We start from the raw sequence: 26,567 nt of genomic DNA on the forward strand, positions 1-26,567 counted from the left end.
AGAAGAACCAGAAGTAAACTTCCAGCTCACTCCTAACGAACTCATCAAAGACCTCCGTTGTCTACCGCATCTGGACTCTTGTTCAGCAATCGAAGCCAATGCAAGTAACCGTTTACAATTATTTAGATGCGTGTTTAAGTTTCAGCCCCTTTTAAGGTGATTTTTGATTCTCTGATGATTCTCATTAGGTTGTGTTTAAGATTGATGTAAAATACTGCCATTCTTTTATTTACTCTCTCTTTTTCTTACTTTGTTTCATTCTGTATATATGTGTTTTGCTTAGTTAGTTATATGTTAGATATAGTTTCATTTATTAAATCCCTTATATTCACGATCGATTGCCTCTGTTTGCTGCTCACAATTCGAAGTCAATGAACGTTTGCTACATATGCTAAATTACTGCTAGCAGTGCATAAAGAAGGAAAGTTATTCTTCCTTGGCCAGGAAAATAATCTTTCTTTGAATTGATAAATGATTATATTGTCTGCTCGGTGGACGGACAGATCAAATAATTGTAATATTGATTCTGCTACAGTTAATTCTAAGATCTAAACTAAATATTTATTATTAATCATAACCAGTTATAATTAGTCATAAATATTTCCCTTTTGAGCTGATTTACTACAGATATTACACTGACAACACGAGTACCATAATAACTTCAGTTTTTGGACATGTACAATGATAACATCATGGTTGTACCATCTATCTATCCATCTCGATATAATCTTGTGATAATCTATAATCAGTGATGAAACTCTAGATGGCACAGGCTGATAGGTCATCTACATGCAATCTGCTAGCAATCACATCATATGAATCGGAAGTCTTGCACATTCACAGAGAAATAGCTTACTTCCGTGTTGCAAAATAAGGTGGATAAGCTGGTCCTGCAATGCTATCAGAGTTCCTCTGAAACCCTCCACCTCCCCCAGCTCCACCTGTCTAGATCTGCTACAGGATGTCATGTATGCCTAATCATGCAGCAGCAGTATATCAGTGTGTCTGTATATCTATTGGCAGTGGATAGTCCATACTTTCTCTGGTACATGACATATTATTTCAAATTAGGTCTACCAAAGTATTGCCATCTGATACCATCAGTGTACCTAGGTATAGCTACGATACCCTTTTCTAAGGGTAATCAAATTGAAATATTCCATCATTTTTTAAAGAGTACATTTTCACAACCATCTTCAAAATCACATTTTACAAAGCAGGTAAAGAGTTTATTGCCATGGAATTTTGAAGGGCACATAATAAGCATTTATTATAAATACCTTTGGGTTTCTTCCTTACAGACTTGCGGGCAGCATGTTTCCAGCGGCCTCTTGCATAGGATGCCAGGTGAGCGACTGACCGCCCCACATCTTTAACTGTTGTCACGGATACTGGAGAAGCAAAGATTGGCTGCACTGACTTCAGCCATGCATACAAAATAGTAAAAACATCACCAAATGACACAATAGTTTAAAATGTGAGTTATCACTGTAAAAATAATGTATGTAATTTTAATGACAAACGTCTGCAAAATATACTATGGTAAAAACAAAATAATTGGTTAACGGTAAGTGGTTAATAGTTTTTGGAAGTGAAAAAAAGCTGCGACAGCTCACATTGATGTTTTTTTTTTCATTCAATAATAGTTTCTTCTTTTTTTTGTTTGGTTATCAGTTATGTACATTAGGGTGTTATTTTACATCTTCAGTTGATTAATGTTTATTGCATTATTTTAGAGTCAGTTACCAATATATCAGTATTTCCGTCAGCTTTGATTACAATTATTATTGATATGAACATATCAATTAACGAAATATACATTTTTACTGTTAATAACCGTTTATTCCTTAAAACCTAAAATGTTGCTACCATATTTTTTTTACAATGAAGAACTGTCAGGCACAGCTCTTGGTGCTTTACCGTAAACTTCACAGAATTTCTTATTTTTTGAACACTGAACAGTTCAGGAAATAATATAGCAGATTCAAAGCAAAGACTGAAGGCTGTTTCCTCACCTGACTAGAGATTCCATCAGTCAGTTCAAGCTCAAGGTTATCAGGCCTGTCAGGTCCGACTTGACCGAATCTCTTCATTCTTCTACTGGATTCAGCTGAGACCACTTGAAGATCTCCTCTTTCTTCTTCAGATGCTAGAAGAGTGAACTTACAGCCCAAAACATAAACTAAGCAGAAGTGCAATGGAGCCAGTAGAGCAGAAAATTAGCATCAGTACAGCCTGTATATCGAGCAGAGCGCTCTTGACGTCTTTAATAACGGGCTGTGTTTGTCTTTAGATGATTTGTTTCTGTTAATCTTTACTGTGAGTCGTTAGCACATGTGTGTTAGACATCCAGTTACACCCTCCCTGTAATAAATCATACTGAACTAACACTTATCTCAGAATGTTTAACTAGAGGTCGCAGGGCAACAGCACAGGATTGTTTAGGGTCCATTTATAGCACCAGTACTGTGTCCTGTTTTAACAGAATATGTCCATCAAGGGCCATCGAATCACCATATAAACTAGAAAGCACACAGACAGGCTTGTGTGGACTTGTTCTGAAACATGTAAGACAGCAAGCTGTCTTCTAAGGCGGCATCCTAACAAGGATCCTCAACAGTGACAGATTTGGAACGCTCTACGTTACCAGCAACTACATTAGAATTGATTTCAATGGACTTTGCTGTTAACACAAAACTCTAATAACCATAAAAACAGATTAATAATAGGTAAAATAGTCGATTTTAAGAAGCCTAAACTACTTATTATTGATACTTTCAGCCTTGGCCTGGATTTGACGACCTTGGTGTTCAGTTTCTCTGTGGTTTGAGGCTTTGAAGGTTCCTGGCAGTTCAAGGCCCCTGGACACTGGCCCCGCTGGTCCGGTTCATAAACCAGCCCTGGTTATACTGATGAGCAGACAACACTGAGAGACTGAAAAAGTAAATAATTGACATGACAGGAATGCAATGACATCATGCATGACAGATGTCAAATTACATCAGCAATGGAAAACAACACAAGTAGAAAAGTAGCTGACATTATTATACACAAGAACAGGTGGATGACTTATGTTCATTTTTTATTCTACATACAGTCTTTAAGCCTGAGAATGTAAAATATCCCATTAATTCAAATTGATTGCCCGTAGTGTAATATTTTAAATTTGACAATGAATCATAATGAAACTGAATCTTTGTCAGAGCTAATCCACACACATAGCGTCTCTAGTGTCTTGGAGAACATAAATGCACATCTAAAGCTGCGAGTTACACTACCGTTGAAAAGTTTTGAGTCACCCACCCCCAAGAAATTAACACTTTAATTCAGTAAGGTTACACAAAAATCATTAAAGTGACAGTAAAGACATTTATAATCACATTATAAAGATATTTATCATTTAAAAAAATTACCATTTCAAATAAATGGTAAATAAATATAAATATTATAGATATTAAGCAGCACAACTGTTTTCAACATGTTTGTAATGAGAAGAAATGTTTCTTGAGCATCATATCAGCATATTAGAATGATTTCTGAAGGATCATGTGACACTGAAGACTGGAGTAATGATGCTGAAAATGCAACTTTACCATTACAGGAATAAATGAATTTCTCTAAATAAATAAATAAAAATATAAAAGCTAGATTGGGGTGAGAAAAACCTGAAACACTTTAATTGTGATTATTAAGTGCAGTCAGTAATACAATAATACTCCCAAGCATTAATCAGTTACAAATATATCTGGTATATTGCATGCGTTGTTTGTACCTTTCCCTATTAGATTAGCTGAGTTACCACTCATTATTTGTATTAGTTAAAGCCCTAAACACTGATATTCAGGTGTATGAATGTATCTCCTTTAATTCAGTAAGGTTACACAAAAATCATTAAAGTGACAGTAAAGACATTTATAATCACATTATAAAGATATTTATCATTTAAAAAAATTACCATTTCAAATAAATGGTAAATAAATATAAATATTATAGATATTAAGCAGCACAACTGTTTTCAACATGTTTGTAATGAGAAGAAATGTTTCTTGAGCATCATATCAGCATATTAGAATGATTTCTGAAGGATCATGTGACACTGAAGACTGGAGTAATGATGCTGAAAATGCAACTTTACCATTACAGGAATAAATGAATTTCTCTAAATAAATAAATAAAAATATAAAAGCTAGATTGGGGTGAGAAAAACCTGAAACACTTTAATTGTGATTATTAAGTGCAGTCAGTAATACAATAATACTCCCAAGAGCAAATCAAATATGTTGGAATTCGATGACTTGAAAGAAAACATGACTCAGGATTTCATTAAAACATTTTAATAACACTATAATATGATTTCATCACACCCTTATTTTTTTGTGGTTACCACAGGTACTTTTGAATGTCAGCAGCATTTCATGATATATACCTCACAATAGTGCTAATGATTAGAGGTTTGGCTTCATTTCCTGAGTTTCAGCTGAAGGTGAGAGCGTATCCAACTCATCTGAACCAGTGGTTGCCCATACATTCTCTGTTCCACTCCACGCGACAGAACCAACACCATTCAAACTTACACTGTGGACGCGGACACACCATGTGCATACAGCCACCTGAGCGAGATAAGAGAGGACAAGACGAGAGGGGATCGTTATCCATACTGTTAGGAGATAATCACATCTTTACAGAGCACTTTTCAAGGTTACAGATAAAAACAAAGATAGCCAACCAATGACCGAGCAGTCTGTGAGATACTGTAAATATTCAAGCATTCATACATACACCGTATAATACGTACAATTTTAAAATAGTACACTCCTAAAAATAATGGGGCTTCAGAGTGATGCCCATGAAAACACTTTTGGGTTCCCAAAACACTGTAAAAACTAAAGGTTTTTTATCGGCATCGATGGTTCCATGAAGAGCCTTTAACATCCATGGAAACTTTCCATTATACAAAATGTTCTTTATACTGGAAAAAAGTATATATATATATATAACCTCACATAAAAAAGGGTTCTTTTAAGAACTGTTCACTAAAAGGCTCTTTGGGGAACCAAAAATGGTCCTTCTATGACATCGCTGAGAAAACCTACTTTTGGAATCTTTTTTATAAGAGTGAAGAACCTTTCCTCATCACACACATAGTTAATTCAGCCAACTGTGTTTAGCTAATGTCATAAATATAAATAGCTAAATATAAAACATTATAAATATATTCATATAAGTTAATTTTAAATTCAAATTTAAACACTGAATATATAATATACAAAAAATATATAAAAAAATTATTAAAATGAAAATGATATGACAAAATATTAAAATGAAATAATATTAATATTTAGCCCTTAGGAGAATCAAATATTCCAGTATATGTAAAAAAAAAAAAATGCTGATAGAATTTCAGGTTTATTTGTCGCACTGAAATGGAAATGCAGGACTAATATAAGCACAACATTTTTTTTTAATTTGCATTTATTCTGACTGAGGTGTTTACATGCAGCATTTCTATTCATATACTTTTAAACCGACTGCAATCGGAATACAATGCTTCATGTAAACGCACCTACTGACTTCCATAGTATTTTTTCCCCATGCTCCCGGTTACCAACATTCTTCAAAATATATTATTTTGTGTTCTTCAGATAAAAAATAAATAAATAAATAAAAAATAAATCATAAAGATTTGGAACAACTTGAGGGTGAGTAGATAGAATTTTCATTTTTGGGTGAACAGTCCTTTTAAATCACAAAAATGTCATAAGCAATAAAAACAAAATGAAAAGTAAAAACTATCAAAATAAAACACTTACTAAAAATACTGAAATATTTACCTGCATGCCATGCATGCCAACATGAACATGCAAATTTGTTGTTAAATTCCACAAATCTAGAAGACTTGTATAAGTGACAGGCTTAAACTTTAAAAGATAAAAAAAGAAGAATTATAAATTATTAATAATGTACTGCCATTGTATGAATAACATCATGTAATCAACAAAAAAAGTTATGTCTATTTTAAAACATACTATATATTCTAATTACAAGTAGTTCATTTTTGGAATCTGATTACATAATCCATATTACATATAATCAGTTACTACACAGCACGGGTTATTAGTAAGTAATAGTAGTATGGTAGTACACTATTTTGAATATAGTCCCTGACAAATTAGAGAAAGGTAAAAGACAATTCACACCGTTGTTTTCCACAGGAACTTGGCATTTGGGGCAAAGGTGAGTGGTTTCGGCTATAGTCTCCTGTGAAGCCTGTTCCCAGCGGGCACGAAGAGCCACATCTTCATCTGCAATATAGCCCTGAAACACACACACACACACACACACACACACACACACACACACACACCCCAGGAAAAAACATACTAAATGCAGAATGTTTTGTGTGATGGGTTGGTTTAGGGGGATACAGTTTGTACATTATGCCTAAAACACACACACACACACACACACACACACACACACACACACACCAGGGATCAAACACAGCACAGTAAGACAGACAGATTTGATCTTAAACAGCTTTAAATTCCTCTCGTATGTGATTCATTTATAGGTGATTTGTGAATGGCTTGCAGGCATTGTCCTGCACTGACACCGTTACGACTTTAATCTCTGGGCTGCTCAACCCAAAAGAGAGAATATTTAAGCAGATGGGGTGTATTTTCACCTTGACTGATGATATCTAGCCAACATAAATTGAACTGTGTCCATGCATATGTGATGAACTAATATTAAAAGTGTGAAGTCCTCACCTGAAGGGCACTTCCTGTTGCTGTGTCTGTCCTCTGTCTGCAGGGGTCCTCGTGAAACTCTGCCTTACAGTCCCTGCAAAACACAAACTGACACAAACAGCAAACCACTTACTAACACTGACCGCTACAGGCCACAGCTCTTATACTGGTCAGTAATTAATAGTAAAGTGTATGTTACTTAGCATTCTTTAGTTATGTAACACTTAACTTGAAGCCTTTATGTATAATGCATTATATAGATATTCATAATGTATGCTGAAAAGCATTACATCTTTTCGTAAATAATTATTTCACTCTCTTCATGATCCAACCAGTCCCTGATTTTAATGGATAAAATCAAATCCTTTCCTACATCATTTGACACTCAATATTGTGTTTCACTGAAATATGCCTTTGTATATAGATGGAACATTTGTTGCTAATGTCATTTTGTGTTGTCTCTACAGGTGAAGCAGATGATCGTTGCAATAAAATACTTTCACTATTCCAGTTTAATGTGCAGAGACGATTAGAAATGTTATTTTAGTATTATTTGTATACTTTAAAGTAGTTATTAATATTACTTTATTTAAATAAGTCAATTACTTTTTTCTTATTTTTATTTTAACGTTGAAATAAAATATTGTAACATTTTATTTAAATGTTTTAGTAATTTTATGTGCTTTTGTCATTCTATTCTTTTTTTTTAGTGATTACTATTTATTTTATTTTCAACTTAAACTTGCCTTAAAACTTAAGTTTTTCATCTAATATTAATATCTATATTTTTATTAACAAAAATGCCTTTTTTGTTAAGTAGTTTTGTTAATAACACTGACAAGTAAGCCATTTATCACAGGTTGAATTCTCTAAAAATTGTACACACTTTGGCTCTGTGGTGCTTTCTATGCTAATGCGGCTGGACCTGTTGGAATTATAATAAATTTTACAATTACAGTATATGATGCACGTAACACAAATGCATATTCATACAGCATCCAAAACGCACACGAGGAGGCAGCAGTTCTCCATGGCCGTCCTCTCAGCAAGCGTTTTAAGTGAGGAAGTATTACTCATGGGTTTAGCATACTCTTCCTCTACAGCTCTTTTGAAGCTCTACTGATTTAGTATTTCTTCAGAGAGCCAGACTTGTGAAGCAGGGAAGCATCGCATCATGTTTTTGCTTTATTATTTCTGCTGCTCATGACAGATCCTCCTCTCTAGGTCTAGAGACAGATGCTTCTTTGTTTTCCCCTTCCTCGGTGATGATGAGAAAACGGAGTTCTTTTGACAGCCACTTCTTTCTACTTTTTTCACCCCTGTTCTCATTGGTTCTCTCTCAGATTTGCCAGCCTTCATGTTTATTACCCACATCGTTGGTGTCCTTCTCCAGCGCAGTCATTTTCTACGGCTGTGAGACGGGAAGGATGTATTTGATGCGGAGCGTGGAACAGTGAGACCCTTCTTAGTGTGAAATTAATGCCACTTTTCAGTCCTGAACAAAGTGTCTCGGTGCCTTTACTTTTCAAGCAATGTGATATTTGAATTGTCAAGTCAGTTCTCATCTCTAATATGCATTTCAACAGGGAGAATGTAAGCGCAGAACTGCACAGAACGCTCAAACGCCCGTCATTCACTAAGTTCACACCAATCACTCCTCCATTATGTGTTTATTAAGTATTTGAGCCAAATGTGGGACTCTAAACATGTTGGCTTATGAATTTCCATAACTTTTTCAACCATTTGTCATTAACTGGATAGGGATTTGACAAAAAGTAATTTCTAGGTGCATTAAATAATAATTATCAAGCGTAGCGTTAGTTCTGGCAGGTCACGGTAGTCAAGCTCGCATCAGCTGACTCTCAGCTGATCCCCATCTACTTATGAGAATATGACACCTATCTAAGCATTCATATATAAGGTCCCTCAGTATTATCAGCAGTTTATAGTAATTACCCTTCTCCATCCCCAGCTCCTCCTCTGTCAGTCAGGATTTGCCCAGAACAGAAACATACCGCCAATCCAAACTGTATGCTAATTGTCAATCATCTTTGACGATAGTGGTCCTGACAGAAATAAATATTTCTTAAACTAAACTAGGCATTTAGACATTTTAAAGAATTCTACATATCTTCTTAGGATTTCTTATTTTATTTATTTAATAAAAAATTTTTCTTGAAATTAGGAAATAATGCTACATTCCCAGGGTAAACCACTGACAATTTCACATTTTAAAATGGTAGTATTGTTTTACTTTTACTTTTTTATTTTATTTTATTTTATATCAGCAGAAAATTTTACTATTAGTAGAAAACGCTAGTATTAGTATATTGAAATATTATTATATTTTAAAATAACTGTTTTCTTATTTAATGTTTTGAAATGTAATTTATTCCTGTGATGGTAAAGCTGAATTTTCAGCATCATTGCTCCAGTCTGACATGATCCTTCTGAAATCATTCTAAAATGCTGATTTGTTGCATTAAATATTTTTTTATTAATGTTTAATTTTTTTCTGCTTTTTTGTGGAATAAAATAAAATATATTTTAATACATTTTAAAATAGAAAACAATTATTGTAAATTGTAATAATATTTCACAATGTTACTGTATTTTTTTTATCGAATAAATGCATCCTTGGTGAGCTTAAAAGACTTCAAAAAAAAAAAAAAACTTTATTCCAAACTTCTAACTGTTATATTATTTTATTTATTTATTTTTTATTGCTAGATTCCCAGAGGAAAACAACAAACTTTTTGTGTCTTTTCCATGATTTCTTATGATTTTCTTTTCTTTTCACATTTTATATTTTATTTTATTTAGCTGAAAATGCTAGATTCCCAGAGGAAAACACTATTAATTACTGATAGTGTCAATTTATTTTATTACTTGATTTTATTATCCTTAAAATCACCAGAAAGTGATAGAATGTGGAGCATGCAGCTGACTATCACTATCTGACATACTTGATTTATTTACACACTGAATGCAGTTGATTAGTGTACAGAAACAACTCATGCAAAAGTTGCAATTACTACATAACATAGATTTATAGAGAACATTTTGTCATAGATGTTGACACTTATACATGCTGCACACGAACAAAGCATTGTGGCCACTGTGCTATAGGATGCTTTGATCTGTGCTCCAGCATTTATAAATGCAGCCAACTCTGTTTGTGTGTGTGTGTGTGTGTGTGTGTGTGTGTGTAGACTTAGACAGGATCTGACAGTGGCAGTCTGATGTGTGTTAAATAAGAATGTCAGAGTGTAACCTTGAAAGAGCTCTTAGAGAGAGAGAGAGAGATTTCTCTGATCTCTCTCTCAAACACACGCTCACAGCCCTGACCCAAATGTACGGCTTCAAGGCAATAATAGCATCTTTCTGACACCTGGCTCACTGTCCCCAGCGCTCAGAGCAGCTCTAAACACAGCGCGAGAGAAAGAACAGAGCCAGAGACACAATGACAGAACAGACAGATTGTACAGAAGAGCTTCTCACTCCACAACCACCCAAAAACATGCAATTTTTTAAAAACACGCTTCATCTAGTTACCTGACATTTCCCACAATTAGGGCAAAAAATAGGGCTTGGAACTACAACAAAGTTGAAAACAGGAGTGAAAAAAAAATAAAAAATGATGCTTAACCTCCAGAAAGTATTGCTTGTCCATTTTTGATTTAGGTCACATTTTTTTCCTTTCTTTTCTTTTCTTTTCATCATTATTATTTTTTGTCTACAAAGCAGGGTGTGCAGCAAAATAAAATAAAATAAAACTTTTTTTTTGCAAACAAAATATCAGCAAAAGGACCTTTCGATACACTGTACAAAAACTACTTTTTTAATGTTAAAGAATATTTAACTTATATTAGTGTTACTTGTTACTTACTTATATTAAAAAGAGTTTCCTTGTAATTATTTGTGAAATGCACTAGCTACATCAATTTCAGTGTATTATTTAGGAGAACATATATATTTTTTTTAATTTCTTGTTTTGGTTTTTGCTCTTTTTTTTGGCAAACACCTGAAAACAGTTTAAACTGTTAATTGTTTTAAACAGCTAAAATTGATAAAAAGAGATACTTAGATAAAATTTGATATTAAACAAAATTAGATAAAAAATGATCCAATAAAATATAAACAATTCAACAGATATTAATAACAGCCTAAAAGTTTGGAGAATGTGGTTGCAAATGACAGGATTGATTATGTAGCCTGAATTAAGGTATAAAGATGGAATATAAAGGAACATATTTTACGTTATAATTTGTACAAGATATTAAAAAAATCAAAACTTCTTTAAATTCAGCTTTGTTAATAATGCAGTGAATTAATATGCACAGAAACAAATTTTACTGTACGATTTACTTTGAAACAATTCTCACTTTGAAACAGCTAGCAAAAAAACAAAAACAAAACAAACTAAGAAAAAGCAAGTAACCCATTGAATTAATGTGAAAGACTGAAATAGTATCTTCTTGTAAAACATACCCCTCTTTGTTTTTTTATCTCACTTTTTACATTTGTTACGAGAGCTCAATTAGTACAGCACGGCACTTGCGTTGCCAAGGTTGCAGGATTTTTCTCTATCACTAGAGACCGGTGAGCTAATCTTGCTTCTCATGTTGCTGAAAGCTGATAGTTCACACTTACTGTACACACAAACCACAGCAACAAACCCTCCTGAAGCCACACATGCTAAAAAAAACAGAAATTGCTCTTTTGCCAGCGGCTTACATTGAGCTCAACTCTCGTATTCAACACCCACTGCTGATACAGGGCCCCTAAACCCCCAAACAAAAGAGAGGAAGGCTGTATAAAACGGCAGAGGAGATATAGAGAGGGAATATATTGATTTTTCTGTAAGAGAAGTAGGACAGGTAGGTTGCGAGGTGTCCCTTAAGTCCAGAGTGTGTAAAAACTGCCCGCTTTTTTGTGTGTCTGTTTTTATGTGCCATCGTTGGTATATGTGTGTGTGCTGGTGCCAACGGTTCATTAACGCCAACTCCAATAAAGCCTTTATCTGCGGCTCACAGATGCGGCGCTGACCACACTGCACTCAAACTGATACTGTAAAAGTCAGTATGGTTAGAAGATAAGGAACAAGCTCTCGAAATTCCTAACTTAAGAACAAACACACAAATACACTCCAATCCACCAACAAGAGTGAATGAAATCAAAGCTAAAAGTATATCTGTACATAACCATTAGCCAATGTGATCTTATTATCAAAAACGCATCAGAAGACTATAGCTTGTCTACCATAGATATATATATATATATATATATATATATAGGTAGATGCCACATTCAACCGCTCCAGACAGACATGTCCACCATCATGGAGCGTTCAACTTGTCTTCACTCACAGTAAAAAATCAATGAGTTTTCTAAGATGTCACACCATTCTACAGCCTCTGGTTGTAAAAAAAAATAAAAAAAGCCCCACAATTGAAATTACTGAAGAAATGGGATACTGTTTCTCAGGTTGGTTTGTTTTAAAGGTGACATATCATGAAAATCTGACTTTTCCTGGTTTTAAGTGCTATAATCAGGTCCCCGGTGCATCTACCAACCAAGAAAACGTGAAAAAGATGAACCCAGTAACTTTGTTTTGGTAAGCCTGTTTCTTTCAGCGTCTGAGAAAACGAGCGCGTTTGATTTTGCTCACTTGGTGACGTGGCAAAGGGATCTCATTATAATATATAATGCCCCGCCCCTTAATCTGCACGTTTCCACCCATTTTGAGCTGAAATTTCACAGACACATTCTGGGGACACCAGAGACTTATATTACATATTGTAAAAAGGTGCATAATATGTCTCCTTTAATATGTATTAACTGTATTACAGGTTTTTAAACAATGGTAACTTAATTTAATGTCGTGCTAGCTAACATCTTTGTTCTGTTTTTATTTTATTTAGTTAGTTTAGCAAAATCATCTGCTTAAGTCTACTGCAGATATAGATATTCATATATGCGTATAACTACTGTTGCAGACACACAGCCAACTTGCTCTTGTGTGTTCACGGACCAGCTTTGACCATTCCAATATGGCGGACAGTGACGTATAGCAACCAACAGAAACAGCTGCTAATGAGGCATTTACTGTATGTATAATATAAGATGACATGTACAATTATTTTAAATGTCTAAAATTAAACAGTGAATTTACCTAGTTTAAGACATATTTAATCACCTAGAAATTGCTGTCAATACAGCTTTTTTAAATATATATATATAGAGAGAGAGAGAGAGAGAGAGAGAGAGAGAGATGGCCACCATGTTTTGTTTTGAAATCCTATTATCAAATGTATTTTATTTTGAAAGTCTTAACAAGTATTTTGCAAAAGTGTATCAGAATAATAATAATAGTAGTAATAATAATAATAATAATAATAAAACAATCAATGCAAATGTGCAATTATCAGTGTTTTCCTGATTTCAAGGGGGGGAAAAATAAAAATACAAAATCCTAGAAAAATAAGTAAAATTATTTTACATGTTAAATAGTGAGTTTACCTTAAAAATACTGTTATTATTATTTTTTAATAAAATACAGTTTGGCCACCATGTTTTGCTTTGAAATCCTGTTACCAAATTTATTTTATTTAGAAAAATGTATCAGACAAAAATACAAAATATTGTCTGCCCACCACATGTTGTTTTGTTTTGTTTATTTTTGTTTACATTTTTATTCTTTTTTTAAAATTTATTTTTATTTTTTTAAAAACCTTGCTACCAAATTTATTTTTAATTTATTTTATTTTGAACATTTTGAAAGTCATAAAAAGTATTTTGCAAAACATATTAGGAAAAAAAAAAAACACCACAGCAGCCTGTTTTGTGTTTTGTTTTGCTCAAAACCACTGTCCATGACAGCAGCTTAAACTGCCAATGTAGTTACATGGGATCTCATTAGCATTCATAGGTATTTGTACATAAAGTGTAGTTTTGTTTATTTTTATATTTTATTTTATTTTGAAAGGCTTAAAAGCCTGAAAAAATGTTTTACTTCAGTTTGTTGTTTTGCTAAAATATATGAAGAAGGTGCTTTTTTTGTGTTTCATTTTGTTTGAAATACCAAAATTGTATCCCTGTGTCCCAAAACCCTGCTTTGTGTGAAACACACAATACCAACATAATTAATCAAACTAATTCTCTGGCAAATACATCTAGGTCTAATGCCCATCTACAGCTCAAAACCACAGTCCATGACAACAAAAGGCTTTCAGGCAGCACTCTGTGATGCAGGCTGCACCTTTGACAGAGACAGACAGAAGCACAGATATGGGGTTTCGTCCCACTGGAATGATGATGTTTGTGTTTGCAAACATGCAATCAGTCAGCGCTAATGGCAGCTGAACTACACCCTAATCTTTAATCGACTGGCTAATTAGAAAACATCATGCAAATTGTGTGGTAATTACATCTTAATCGTGCCGTGATTGGACGAGTGGAATATGCAAGCGATAGAGAGCAGGGAAGAAAAAACACATGAATTCCATCCCAAACTGGGATATACTTAGTCAAAGGTTTGTACAAATGCAGATGTTTGTCATGTCAGGCTGTTATAAAACTCTATTGTTTTATATAGCTCATAATTCTTAATTACGGACAACCCAACACATATTAAAGGTGAAGTGTGCAATTTCTTCCCCACTACTGGCATAGAATGGAATAATAACAGAAATAATGACTTTTTGGGCTGGTGGGGATACACAAACAAACATGTTTGAAATCTCTGCATATTATTGCAAAAGCTGTTGTGAGGTGAGTGGAGAAGTTCGTACCCCACAGCCGAGTCCATTCCCCAACTCACAGCGGACTCGCCTGCCATCATCCACAGGAAGCAGCCCAGCACCACATCCTGGAGCAGGACACAGAACTCCTCCCATCTGAAGAACACACTCCTCCGCCGCGTATCGCTGGTAGCGCTCATACTGGAAAACAGAGATGGACTGAGACTAAAAAACAGCCTGGTAATGGTAACAAGGGATAGCTGACCCAAACATGATTCATCTTCATGTCGTTCCAAACTAAATCAAAGAAGATATTTTGAAGAAAGCCCTTTGACTTCCATTGCATGGACAAAAGACATTTCCCAAAATATCTTCTTTTATGATCCACAGAAGAAAGATTATATACTTTCCAATAAAATAAGTAATTAAACCCATTTAATATTACATATGAAATAATAATCTGATAAAACATTATTATTATTATTATTTTAATGAATAAAAAAAAATAATTTAAAATGTTTTAAGTTTATTGAAAAGAAGTTTGCATATGTGTATTTTGTTGAGTATCAATTTCATACAGCAGGCTTTTATGGCTCATATAGTATGATATAGGAGAATATGGAGTTCATATTGGAGGAAAAAAACATCTCAGTTTAATTCAGAGTCCCAAACTGAGCAAAAATATGAAATTTGGGGCAGTTGCTGGTATTTACATGGTTAAAAAGGAAGATGAAATTTTCGACTTTCATAAAATGCATGTCTCCCAATAATATGTCATAGTAAGATGATATTTAAATGCTTTTTAAATGCTTCATTTATGATCAAAGCTCTAGTTTTTTTTGTTGTGGGGCAAAACATATGCAATACAATGATGATTGAGAGATGAACAAATAAACATTCCTCAAAAGCCTGATATATAATTTTTGATACTCCCATTTTAACATGATTTTTCTAAAAAAAAAAAAAAAAATGTATGTATGGATAATCAAGTAAACCTAAGTTGCTTCAGTCAAGTAAGGGTTAATCTTGAAATTTTACTAACAATATAAAAGTTGTTCTTATGTTCCTTGATCATTTAGAGGCCTTAGGTAACTAATCATCTGTCAATCAGCATTTGCCCTAAGACACAAGAAATATTTTACAATCCCTGAAATTAGTTCAAGTTCAAGTTCAAGGTGCTTTATTGGCATGACATTTGTGTTACAGTATTGCCAAAGCATTTTAGATGTGTACAATACAGAATATGATTACACCATCAAAGTAAAAAAGGAGACAAAAAATGAGTAATAAATAAGAGAAAATAAATGAATAAATACAATAAAATAAAATAACAACAGCAGACAGTATTTCTAATATTAATTAATAATTACAATTATATACAATGAAATGTTTTTGGGGCAACATAGAATGAACAAATAAGTGCAATAATGGGAGTAATAATTAGCAAGATTTTCATAATAATATCTAATATTTAATAGGAATATTGATATATAATTTTTTCTCTATTCATTTGTTGTGTCTCCCAAAATGTGTAATAAACATGCTTTAATTAATGGTGTCCTCTACATAGTAAACCATCGTGCCAAATAGAGTCGAAAGCTTTTTTAAAATCAATAAAACGTAAATATTTTTCTTTGTTTGCCCTTTAGATTTTTGTTAATTAGAGTGTGGAGAGAATAGATGTGGTCGGATGTACGTTGTTTTGGTAAAAAGCCAATTTGTGATTTATTTAAGATGTTGTGTCTTGTGAGGAATGTCACTATGCTGCTATTTATTATATTGCAAAAAAGCTTTGCTAGGTTACTGCCCACACAAATGCCACGGTAATTACTGGGATCGAATTTATCTCCTTTTTTATATATAGGTGTGATCAGTCCTTCAGACCAGGTCTCAGGGAAGTCACCAGAGGATAAGATCAGATTGAATAATTTTGCCAGAGCTTGAATTATGTAAGGGCTGCTGATTTTGAGCATTTCATTGCTGATGTTGTCTTGTCCACATGCCTTCCTAATTTGAGATTTGTAATGTGCTGTTATTTCTGATGTTGTTATAAATGTGTCCAATGGGTTTTGGTAATTTTTTATTGTTTTCTTTAAATCTTCTAGTTTTCCCTTTGTTTTTGTTTGGGGCTGGTTCAGGTCTGGTTCGAGTTTTTGGTAAAGAGTTTTAAAGTAAGACCTCCACACTGTGCCACACTGGAGTAATGTGTCTGATTTGGGGCTTTCAAATTTTTTAAAGAGATTCCAGAAATTGTTTTGGTCTATTGATTCATCGATTTCATCAATTTTAGCTTCATAATATATAACAACAGTTTGAGTAGGCAAGCCGTAGTGTCTGATTGGCCGGTTCTTTATGCTTTTTGTTAGCAAGTCGTCTAAGGTCTTTTCTGAGACAATTCTAATTAATTTCAGGTGACAAAAATATCAGTATAAAAATAATCCAGTGTGCATCCAGCGTAAATTTGTTTTTGACATCTGGCCCACAAACTGACTATCCCAACAGGACAGGAGAGAGTGAGATAAAGAAGATGCACACAGATGTCAGGACAGGCCACTTGCCACAACAACATGTTCGGAAGCATAATGACAGAAACATCCCTAATGGTGCTTTGCAAAGGTGTTGGATAACAGCTCCAAAAACGTGGTGAAGACGGTAGGAAGAATGAGGAAACGTGTTGAGAGGATCCCTTTCCTCACTGCAAGGATGGCTGGTGTGCTGGTACGGAGCTGAGGTTTCGTTGCGAGCGAAGGGTTTAGTGAATAGCACGGGGGAACAGCAGACGGGCCAATTAAGAGCCTCTCGCATGTGACGATCTGACAATCAGGATGAACTTGGATTTCTCATGAGCCGTGATCAGGACTGGGAAGGTTGCTTAGAAGGTGTGTGTATGGATGTGTGTAAGTGTGACCTGCGGATCTCAGAGTCCAAACCTACCTGCTCATCTCCCAGGACTCGGAAATGATGAACCTCTTTAATGAGCGAATCAGGACAGCCGGCTGGAGACAGAGAAAGTAAAAAAGAAAAAGTAATACAGTCAGAAGGCATGGAGTTAGCATGGGCTGAAAGAGCTGTCAAAAGCTCTGAACTTATGAGCTAAATGACTTTCTTTCTTTCGTGGAACATAAAAGAAAATATTCTGAAGAATTTTGGGGTTCACATAACATTGGACCCCATAAGACTTGCATTGCATGGACAAACAGATGAGTAAGACGCAGGTTTGGAACGGCGTTCGAATCACTTTGGAGTTCAAAGAAAATACCAATGTACCATATCTCTTTAAAATCAACATGAAATCAAAATGAAACGATGCTTGTCATAAGCTCTCATAAACAATTTCAAATCACATGGTGTGTAAAACCCAGACAAACTAGATTCATTTCTGTTCCAGGTTTAAACAGGTCTATAGGAATGCAATGTTTGCATTTACAATCATGTTTGCAAGGAACCTTTACTTTTTCTGTGAAGCCAGTGTGAAATCCCATCCTGCTCAATGTTATATCAGAAGTTTGTGCTGGTTTTGTCTAACGAATACAGCTTTGTTATTCAGGCCGATGACATAACACTTGTCTTTTTTTTTTGGTCTAAATCTATTAATTTCCTCAAAAATGCATCAAAAAGGCAATTGACAATGACAAGAATCCACCACTTGACATTAATAATTTCTGAATTGAAATTCATTTTCATTTATTAATTGTTGTGGGCATGAAGTCAAAAATGTCAGGGTTATGTAACTGTTCTTATATCATAACGAAGAGAAAAGCCGCTTAAGCCACTAAAAGGATGACATTCCCAAAAATAAAATCTCATTAGGTAGTTATTAGGCATAATCTTTTATTATTATTGATTAGAAAAAAAAAAGCAAAGAAGCAGTTTTGTTGAAGTCAAAGGTACGACTAACGACAGAAACGTGCAGGGAGGAAAAAACATACAGCAGGAAATGATATAGAAAGGACCACTGCAGATCCGCATGACTGTTTGTCAGGGTCAAAAAGTCTTTAAAAATATCAGACCATTTAACAAGGTATAGTTCAGGTTGCAAAATGTCATATGGTTTGAAATGAATATTTATGAATGAATATTGGGGAAAACTTATTTTTTACCTATATTTTAAAACCTTAAAAATAATTTAGATGTGTACACTCATATGTATTTAAGGTGTAAAGTAGATATGTTATTAAAATGTATTTGATGGTTAAACCACATTATATTTTTGAATCATTAAATTTAAATTTTTGTTGGTCCCTTTTGCTGACCCATCATACCACATCAAAACTGACCTGACCTTTCTCGTCTCGCTAGTTGACCAAGCAAGTATTGGACATCTTATTTCGATGGAGGGGAAAAGCATGGAAAAAAATGTGATTGGACTAGTTTTGAATCGCAATTGGGCTGGCCTTGTTTTTCAGACCTGGCAACCCTGCGCCAGCATCCAAAACACAACATATGCTGGTCATTTCAGCTGGGCGTTCCTCATCAAAATGCAACAGGAAACGACAAGCGCATATATTATCATACATTATGCCCCATATCCTGTACTCGGGCGTACATAAACGCTAATGAGCGCTGCTCTTACGGGGAGGCCCACCACTTACGATACCGATACACACCCAACAGCCACCTCAGGGTCACGCTCTGAGAGGAGAGGCCTTTCATTTGAGCTGCCTAATCTCCAGGAGAGGAGAAGCACCTTAATGGGGAACAGAGCCAAAGAGGTCCCTCGTATTCCCGCTCCGCAGAAACAATCCGCTGTTAAATCCACACAGGATAATTATGGACGGCAAATGAGTGAAGATGAATGTGCGTGAGCTTAGGCAGGGGCCCGACACCAAAGTGGCAGTCCAATGCTCTCCTCTAACAAGCGTGGTGTAATGATGTGGTCCCTTTTGTGGGGAAACGTTTTGCTTTGGACCAAAGATTCCTGCTACACACCAATTATCCCTTAGGAGACTAATGACTACTCTAATCTGCATGTGATGGCACTCACACACACACATCTTTGGACATCTTCGTACACCTAAGTAGAGTGAAATGGAGTGATCTCTAAAGAAGAATGTAGATAAAAAGGCTGATTAGCAGCTGAGTGCATGTAGTATAATACAAGCTTATGAAATCAGAGAGAAGAAATTTCACATCACAGACGTTCTGCTCCCTGCCGATCCGCTTTTGTGCGAAAAGATGAATATGCCAGCTGTCGGGGTTCATTTGAGACCATGAAGTAACATATTCACAGCCACAAAAGACAGTAAATTTAACCCTGAACATCCGTTTTAATCCTAATGTAATCGTAATATCAGTTAATCTTATAATCTTAACATTTCTATTTTATTATTTAGATGTTTATTATATATATATATATATATATATATAAAGGCTTTAAATTGTTCATCCTAAATGGCTATATACTGTAGTTCAAATTCTGTCAGCAATTTCTCCCCTTAAGTCATTCCAAACCCATAAGACCTTCATTCATATTTGAAACATTTATATTTTTTATTTTAATTTGAGATATTTCTGTCCCTCAATTGAAGGACCAAAATTTTCAAAAAGTTCATAAAGACATTTTAAATGTAATCCATATGAATTAAGTGACTATAGTCTTCTGAAGAGGCTCAATCACTTTATATTATGGACAGATTTAATTTAGGCTTATTTTCATGAATAAACAATTGATCAACACACATAAATCGAGCACATCAAATATGGTAATCTGAATCACAAACGTGCTTGCTTGATGTGCAAGAATCAAAGTAAATGTAGAGTAGAAAGTAGAAAATGTAGTCACCCTCAGGTCATTCAAGATGTAGATGAGTTTATTTTTTTATTAGAACAGACTTGGAGAAATGTAGCATTGCATCACTTGCTCACCAATGGATCCTCTGCAGTGAATGGGTGCCGTCAGAATGAGAGTCCAAACAGCTGATAAAAACATCACAATAATCCACACCACTCCAGTCCATCAATTAATGTGAAGTGAAGTGAAAAGCAGAGTATTTGTAACAAACAAATCCATCATTAAGACATTTAGCTTCATGGAGTCCATCTAAGGGCGTGTTCACACTTGGCGTTTTTTTTGACAAGAAAAAGTTGACAAGAGCGTTTTTTTAGTAAAATAAAAAGCTGGCAGCGTTTTGGTTACAAATAGCAGCCGAGGGCGTCTTTTGTTGCTATAACAACAGCTGCAACAGTAGCCTAGCGCTATATGCTGCAGAATTGTCGAGAAAGAGTAAAACGTTGGCTCTTAGTCCAGGAGCTCCGGTTGAATGATGCACGGTTTGTGGCATATTTTAGGCTAAGTTAGATACAGTTTTGTGCTCATATCATACAACTCCTTGTGCTCCGAAACTAGTACGAACTAATCTACCGGCTATCTTTTCCATTTTTCTTGTTGTTTTTGTTGTTATGGAAACGACTCGCCACTCGCTTGTCGTTGGTCAGCTGTCAAAAAGGCGCTTGACGTAGGGAGTCTGAATCAGGAGAGAAATATGCAAGCCAAAGCCAAAACAGTCCAAAACAGTTCTAAACAAATAAGTTGGTGGATACTGATGTGATAGGACAACACAAGATTTACCTTTTCTCTGGAGCATTTTTATCAATTATGGACACCGGGTTTGTTATTGTGATGTTTTTATCAGCTGTTTGGACTCTCATTCTGACGGCACCCATTCACTGCAGAGGATCCATTGGTGAGCAAGTGTTGTAATGCTAAATTTCTCCAAATCAATTCAGATGAAGAAACAAACTCATCTATATCTTGGATGACCTGAGGGTGAGTGAACTATACCTTTAAATCTGGTTGTCATAAAAAAAAAAAGATTGTGTTTCTTCAGCAGACTTGCATTAAACCGCTCAATTCATATGGTTTACATTTTACAATGTCTTTATGAACTTTTTTGAAGCATCAAAATGTTTTAAGGCCGTGACAACGGGCCCTAACCGGACAACAATTTTACATCTTCATCTTACCTGAGCATTCTAATACACAAATATTTTCATAATGAGTGAGTAAAGTGAAGGCCAACTGATCAACAAGCTTAATTTTCCAAACAGTAAGTGCTGTTTTGTTTATGGTTTGAATGTCCGCAGTCCAAGTTTTGCTTTTCCTTTTTTAACGATGAATATAGACTACTGCCACCTGCTGGTGTGGAGTTATTTCTTCTCACACAGGTGCAGAATGCATGTGCTAGTTGGCCACTGACTGTAGTCTATGCGATGTGTTCAAGCGCAACTTTTTGGCCGAGACGCAGACAACGCTAGGCGACAACACAGACAGCTTTCAGCGCCACCAGTTCTTTGATGTCGGTTTGGTGTGTCACAGTCTTTAGTGGAATGGCCTTTCTCTCAGGTTTCATAAAAAAACATTGTTATTTGCGTTTTGAACATGAAAGAAAGCCTTACAGGTTTGGAAGGATATGCCAATAAGTAACTGATGACCAAAAATTTTATTATTGAGTGAACTATCCCAAGGTGATTTGGGGTGTTTCATCTCTTCGTTCTTAAAGTGCAGATTAAAAGTAAGAACATTCTGGTAAGACTTTATTTTAAGGTCCAATTCTCACAATTAACTAGTTGCTAGTTGAGTTTATTGAGGCAAAAGTCATAGTTAATAGTGGATAAGTGTTCCCTATTCTAAAGTGTTACCAACATTCTAAACTATAACTAAAGGTAAGACATTTGCTGATTTCCCTAAAAACAACTCCCTTTACAACATACATTTCCTACCTGGACCATATCTGGATATTTATAGCCATATTGCATTTACACCGTCATTCTAATGTGTCGCCAGTGTGTTCGGATAGATGCAAGTAGCCACATATTACACTGAAGAAATTTCAACATCAAAAAACTGGACAGAAAGTTGTAAAGGTCACACAGTAGCAACCTGTAGAAGCTGAAGTCTCCAGCGCACATACCTTCCATTGGACTGCAGAATGCTAATGTTGCTAATCCTCCTCCAGGGCTGCTAGCGCAAACGCCGTCTCACTTTTCTTATGCAAATGGCGGCGAGTGCACTAATTGCACTGGACCTGTCTGGGGACTCACAGGCTGCCAGCAAATATTAGAATTATAGAAGGAAAAAAGGCTCACATTTGTCTAAAAATAATTAAAGATAAAGACTACAGAGAGAAGACATGTTGTTACCATGGCAATGAAGAAGTGTAGCATACTGAGGGGTGAACTTTTCAGGACACACACACACACACACACACACACACACAGACATATGGAAAGAGACTATAGTTATTCCTCCTGTTGAGTTAATCTAAGGTTAGAGCTGAGGTGTAGCTGTTAGCATGCTGGGGATTTGGGGATCACACAGGTGATACAAGTTTGAATCCGGTCTTCGATATGTACTATTTCCATCCCATATCCACTTTATCTATACAATAAAGAGGTGAGATTCTTTGCAACTTTTTTACAATAAGGATATATTAAAATGATCAAAAGTGACAGTAAAGACATTTATAATGTTACAAAAGTATTTCATAGAAATTGTTCTTTCGAATTTTCTATTCTGCCTAGAATCGAAAAAAAAGTATCACCGTTTCCACAAAAATATTAAGCAGCACAACTGTTTTCAACATTGATAAGAAATGCTTCTTGAGCAGCGAATTAGAAATTATCAGCATATTAGAATGATTTCTGAAAGATCATGTGACACTAAAGACTGATGTAATGATGTTGAAAATTCAGATTTGCCATTACAGGATGGATGAATAAATAAATAAATAAGTAAATAAATTTTTTTAATCGCTGATTCAAGAAATCAAGAAAATAATCCCTACCACTCAAGGTTAAAAAGCATTATCATTTGTTTCTAACATTGTTTGCAAAACATCCACAAATATTTTATTCTATCAACAGATAAGATACCAAAAAGATACAGCGTCAACTTAAAGGGGTCATATGACGCGATTTCAGTTTTTCCTTTCTCTTTGGAGTGTTACAAGCTCTTGGTGCATAAAGAAGATCTGTAAAGTTGCAAAGACTAAAGTCTCAAATCCAAAGAGATATTCTTTATAAAAGTTAAGAGTCAACCACGCCTTCCTAAAACGGCTCGTTCTAACACGCCCCCACATGTCTACAATAATGTACATTATGTGGAAAATAATGTGTTTTTTTAACCTTAAACCGCATAAACACATTGCATTACACCAAATACACAAAATAATGTTCTATTTAGCAACGTCATATGACCCCTTTAATAGCAAGTCAATATTTTCCAGGTAATTTTTTTTACATGTCGTTATAAACTAAAATATATAAGGAGGGTTCCTTGCAAGAGGATCATTATACCTGGGGATTCACGGCATCAAAAAGTCTGCCAGTCAGCCAAAACATAAAGGTTTCTGATAGTCCTGCAAGAAAAAGAAAAAAAGAGGCTCTGGAAAGTAGTGAAGTACTGATCTAACGCTGCAGGCGTCTGGCAAAAGCAGTTATGTTAATGTTATCCAGTACCATTCATTTGACGTGGTCAACTCAGTATCATGCAGCACAGTAAGACCTGAAACGGCAAATGAATGTTGAAGTGATATACCGCAGTGAGGGGAAAAGTCACACAGGGAGACAAAGAAACTTCGATTGATTTTATTTTGTACTGCTGGAGGATCCACCATCTGCCAGGCACAACTATGATAAAACGTCTGCCAAAGAAACAGTAAAAAAGCTTGTACATCTCATGCTTGGCTGGTCAATATCTGTTTAGCCTCCTGAGCAATTAAATTGATCAGCTGTGCTGTGTTGTACAATTCAATTTCACTTACAAAAGAAAATGTATTACAACATAATGAAATCAATACAGACACCCGCTAATGACTGCCTTTGCCTCAAAACAGACATCTTTTGTTCGGTGTGTAAACGTGTGGTGTCATTACAATTTGACGAAATATTGAGCACTTCCTCTGAGCAAATCCTCAGAGCTCAAACAGTTTTTCCTGTGTACGGGCCGTTTGGGAGGGATCAAAAGATGCAGAGAAGAAGAAGACGATCAAAGTTTAACTCCCACCTTTCTTTTTGATCTGTATCAAAAGACCTCGTGCCAAACACTCACTCACACAGAGTTACAACATCGCCATCATAAGCCTGGCACGATAGTTAAAGCCTCATTTAGCTACTTCCATAGCTTAATTACTATTCGCAGTTTGCCGGCAGGGAGGCGGTTTAATGTATAGTGCCTCTCGCTGACTGACACAGCTGTTTGAGTCACGCTCAAGAAATGTTTTAGGAAATGAAACCAGCGGGTCCACGGCAACTCTAAATTGAATCCAACCTCAGGGGTTAGTTAGCTACTTGATGTGGATCTTATGGTTCTAGCACACTGCAATCCAGATAAAAAGTTTGTGTTACAAATACAATAGCAGTTCCCGCCACAGGAGATAATGAGCCAATGAATGTTTCAAACTTGACAATGGGTTTACCTTTGTCTGCCTTTTTCATATTGAAAGGTTAGTCCAGGCAAAGTTTTAATTAAAAATAAGTACAATTATTTTTCACTCATAAATTGCAATTGCATAAATATTGAAATTTCACAATTTTCACTCATAAATTGCAACTAAATTTCACCAACAATTGCAAAGAAATGGAAGTAACATGTTGAATTAAACATTAAATTTTTAAGTTGAAAAACCAAAGTAGTATTCATACTCCAATAATTGTTGTTTTATTTACAACTACTGAGTGTACTGTATGTATACTGATAAAGTTGAATATACTTATATTGTATGTTCAACTCAAGTATATAAAATACAATAATTTTTTGATGATATTAACAATCAAGCAGTCCAGATTTGCTATATAGTGCATATCACTTTACGTGAATGTGCTGTAAAAATCTAAATGTGAATATGCAAATGAGATTTGTGAGATATAATGTAGGGGAAGATTTCATAAAGACTTAAAAGTGTACATGAAATCTAAACAGACCCTATTTTCTAGTTTTAATGCAAGTTTCAGATCTGAAAAACAATATTTTGCCTAAATAATTTATAGTTATATGATAGTTTAAGGGAAAGTCCAAAATAAGTCTTCATTTACTCACCTTCATGTCATTCTAAACCTGCATTACTGACTTTCTTCTTTTTCTCCAAAAACAAAAAAAACTAAAGAAGATATTTCAAAGAATGTTGGGAACCAAACAACACTGGAGCCCATTGACTTCTATTGTATAAAAAAAAAGAAACAAACAAAAAAAACATACATTTCTTAAAATATATTGTTTTTTGTGTTCTACAAAAGAAAAAGTCATGCAGGTTTGGAACAACATGAGAATGAATAAATGATGACAGTTAAATTTTTTGGTGAAATATGCCTTTAATACTATTCTGGAAAGTAAAGCCCACTTTTCATAATTAATTCTATTCATAATGAATAAAATCAAGTCTCACCTTACAGATTTTTCCTTGCTGAACAACCTGTTTCACTCAGACATGTATCAGATTAAAGAAGTCAATGGGTTGCGAATGACATTTCACAGTGGCTTTTAATTTTCATATGAGCATGTCAAAATGTTTAATCATGATTAGAAATTATGATAAATTAGTTAGACAAATTTAACACTGTCATTATGACATTATATGGCTGCTTTTTACATAAATATATGCACTCAATTTCCTTACACTGGTATAAGCGAATAGGAAATGCTGTAAATAATTATTTTGATTATTTAAATAATTTATGAATTTGCTATTTAATAATTTCATGATTAAAAAATACATTTCAAACATTATAAATATATTAACAGCACAAATTATCAGATATTTTTATACATTCTATTATACAGTCCTATTATGCTTTTCCTAACAGTCCTATTATGCATTTTCAACTTTAGTTAGTGTGTAATGTTGCTGTTTCAGCATTAAAAAAATATATATCTGTACGGTTACAAAGCTCAAAGTTCACTCCAAAGGGAGATATTCTCTTTAACACAAAACACTTTTTAAAAACTACAACAAACAGCTTGTTCGGACTACAGCACGCCTCTTCCGGATATTGTGACATCACAAAGTCACTTATTTAAATAATTCCCGCAAACAGAATACGCCAAAAAAAAGGGGGGGGGGGCGGGCGGTGTTGGGGGGGG

General features: G+C 34.8%; 1 pseudogene; it reads right to left on the reverse strand.

Moving 5' to 3' along the window:
- Positions 1-4,369: 4,369 nt before the first annotated feature.
- LOC107728797 (E3 ubiquitin-protein ligase parkin-like) overlaps positions 4,370-26,567 on the reverse strand; it is a 141,384-nt pseudogene continuing 119,186 nt past the window's right edge.

Source organism: Sinocyclocheilus rhinocerous, unplaced genomic scaffold, assembly GCF_001515625.1.
Source record: "Sinocyclocheilus rhinocerous isolate Xijiao unplaced genomic scaffold, SAMN03320098_v1.1 scaffold1809, whole genome shotgun sequence".
Taxonomy (NCBI): domain Eukaryota; kingdom Metazoa; phylum Chordata; class Actinopteri; order Cypriniformes; family Cyprinidae; genus Sinocyclocheilus; species Sinocyclocheilus rhinocerous.